Source organism: Camelus bactrianus, chromosome 25 (assembly GCF_048773025.1).
Source record: "Camelus bactrianus isolate YW-2024 breed Bactrian camel chromosome 25, ASM4877302v1, whole genome shotgun sequence".
Lineage (NCBI taxonomy): Eukaryota > Metazoa > Chordata > Mammalia > Artiodactyla > Camelidae > Camelus > Camelus bactrianus.
Genome location: NC_133563.1, coordinates 28,057,810 through 28,061,408, shown reverse-complemented (window position 1 = coordinate 28,061,408; position 3,599 = coordinate 28,057,810).

Genomic DNA, 3,599 nt, shown 5'->3' with positions numbered 1-3,599 from the left:
AGAACCTTTGCGTTTGCTGTTCCCTCTGCCTGCGAGGTTTATTCCTCTGATATCTGCCCAGTTAATTTCTCACATTGCTTCAGTCTCTGCTCCAGGATTGCCTTGTGGATGAAGGCTTTCCCGACCACCCCATTTAAAGTGGTACTTTCCTTCATCACTGCCACTATCACAGGGCTGAGCTCCCTGCCCCCTCCTTCTTTGCTCTGATTTGCACTTACCATGACCTAACCCACTGAATATGTAAGTAATGACTTAGTAGTAGCTACCATTTATTATCCAAAAATCCTGGGATTGAATCCTGCGTTACTGTTTTTCTAGCTGTGGGACTCGCTGTGAACATTGTGTTTAACCTTTCCAAGGCAGTGAAATATGGACAAGAATGCACACTTATGCTTTGCCTGTTTTTATTTGGTTGGTTGTTTCATGAGAAGTAAATAAAACACTGTTTCCAAACAGTTTAAACGGGGTGCCTGGCACACACCAGGAATCCGTTAATATTGTCTTCCATTTGATTAAATTAATTCCATTCGATTTGGTTTGACAAGCATTTATTAAGTTGTATTTTTAAGTTAAAAAATAAGCTTAGAGGTCCCCTTTTAAAAAAGATACAAAGTCATGAATGCAAAGTTAGTTTTGAAAATGAATGTTTACTTAGAATAGTCTGGCATGGGGACCAGTACTCTGCCTTCCTAACAAATCTCCGGCCGAGGCTGCCGGTCTGGGGACCACCCTCTGGGAATCACTGATCTAGAAGACGGCAGAAAGACAGAAGCAAAAGGCTTCTTGAAGTCAAACCCATGTTAGAAATTTTATACATTATTACTCACAAATACATTTCTTTAGCCCTTGCTCAAAGCTCGCTCAGAGTAACAGAACCCTAATTTTAGATGGAACTGCTTTATTGGCAATTTTCCTAGCTTCTAGATTCTAAGAATAAATGAATACTGGGAGGCACTGGCATTTGCTGGTGGCGGCACATTTATGCAAACACTGGAGGAGAAGGGGCTGCCTGGGACTATAGGGGGAAAAGTGAGAAACCGGGTAAGGCAGATTGATGAAGTTAAAATATTTAAGTGCCCCATTTAATGAAGAGGCAATTAATCATGAATACTTTGTTAGCTCTCGGATTTTGACATCCAGTATAAAAGCCTTGAGCCACACGTGGCTATTGAGCACGTGAGACGTGGCTGGTCTGCACTGGGTTGTGCTGTGTATATAAAACGCATGTTGAAGGCTACGAGAAAGAATGTAAAACGTGCTATTCGTGATCCTTAAATATTGAATACATGCTGAAATGATCACATTTAGGGTATATTAAGATACATTGTTAAATTTAAGTATAATCTGTTTCCCTTGACTTCTCTTAAACACGGCTCCTAGAAAATTTAAAATCCCAGAAGCGGCTCACGTTAGATTTCTGGGGGCAGCGCTGCTTCGGAACGTGTCATTACATTACAGTGCTTGCAGTATGTGTACTGCTCTGAGTAACAGCGACAGGATGGCAGGCTGGTGGCTCAAGACTGCTGACTTCCTTGAGGGCAGAATGACTCATTTGCTTGATCTGCCCCAGAGCCAGAGCCTTTCAGCGCGTGGCCTGCGGGGTGCTTATTTTATATTTGTTGAAAGAATGAATACATAAGTGAATGGATGAAAGAGTAAAAACGTTTGAAATATTCTGTCTAAGAAAGTGGGAGCGTGCGTTCAGAAATACTGTGAGCAAAAGTGGATAGGATTTTAGAATTCTTTTGCCTTTAAAGGTTACAGTTAAGCTTGGGTTCCCTGAAAAATGCATGAAGGAGAGATGCCTCATTCTCTAACGATTCAGGATGGATGATCTGCTACTGTCTTTAGATTTAAAATGCCTCTTACCCTCCAAACAACACATAAATATTTAAATAACAATTGTACTGTAACTTAGTAGCTCGTGAATCATTTATTGAATGTACTTGGATTTGACATACTTATCATACTTGAATTAAGAAGTGGTAAGATATGAAGTGAAAAGTCTTGGGCTTAAAACTCAAAAGATTTGAATTAGAGTCTCTCAAATCTCCCATTTATTAGTCATGGATGCCCCCACGTTACGCAAGTCTGACCTTCTGCAAATGCTTTCTTAGGTGCACCGTTCCCTACGGCACATGCTATGATTTCAGGTGTGCAGGATTCTTTTTGCTCAATGCATGCAAACACAAAATGGTCTTGTGTCCAGGTGCCAACTGAAAAGAAGAATGAACGGTAGGTAGGGGAGGAGGAGAAGCTGTCCTTTGTTCTGGTCACGTGGAACGTCGCTGTCCCAGCCTGCCTTAGTTATGCAGTGCTGTTTCTGGGTGAGTCCCTCCTGTTTGCATTACACTCAAGACTGGAGAACAACCAGCAAGAATGTAGGTACAATAGTTTAACTTAGAAATAAATCTGTAAATAAGAATGAAATATAGAGAAAGTCAATATAGTTTGAATATAGCATGTAAAAAATACAGTGCCCATTGCTGCATTTGTCCAATATGGTAACCACTAACCATTATGCGGCCATTTAAATTTAAATTAGAATTCATTAAAATGAAATAAAATAGAAATTCAGTTCTTTAGTCATGTGAGCCATATTTCAAGTGCTCAAGGGCTTCATGTGGCTAATGGCTACTGTATTTTTATTGGTCCCCTCAGTATTAGTGCTTGACCTTTGATGTTAGATTGTTCTTTATTTTAAACCACATTTGTTTCTTTCATTTTGCTCCATACTTCGTAACTACTAATTTAGACAAGAGACTGGAAGCTCAATAAGGGTAAAAACTATATCCTTTCACTCAACATTCTTCCCCAGGCTGGGGTCTGGCACATGGAAGGTGTTCAGTAAATATCTGTCGAATTAATGGATGATTAATAATAGTATTTATTGAGTTTTTACTTTTTATTAGGCCAGGGGTTGACAAATTATAGTCAGTGAGCCAAATCCATTGTCGAACCTGTTTTTAATAAATCACATTTTATTGGAACACAGCGATGCTCATCCATTTCCATCTTTTCTATGGCTACTTTCAAGCTACAATGGCAGAGTTGAGTGTTACAATGGAGAACACATGGCCCGCTCAGCCAGACCTATTTACTATCTGGCCCTTTACAAAAAGTTTTGCCAATTCCTATGTTGGGATAAGGCCTCAAGAAGCTAAATTTCTGTGTGTGCCATGACATGGAAAATGTCGAGAAGGTCTGTATTAAACTCCCACTGAGTGGAAGCCATTGTTCTAGAATACCACATACCAAGGTGCAGAGAGAATAGCCTGTGTATATAATTTGAGGGATGGAGGAGAGAGAGCTCAGAGACCTTTTCAGCAGGCCCTAGAGCATGGACATCGACAAGCCTTCTACTCCTCTTGGGGTCGTGTCTTCAGCTTAATAGCCTTAGCAGTGGGTAGGAGAATTCACTATTTGTTTCTCCCCGAAATTGCTTGCTTAAAATCTCTGAGTTCAACTTAAATCAAATAATCATAGTTACCAAATTACTGAAGGAGAGTAAACTCCAAGGGTCTATTACATGCTGTATTTCTGCTGAATCCCCAGGACCCAGAACGGTGCTTGTGTGCGTGATAACCATCTGTGGAGTT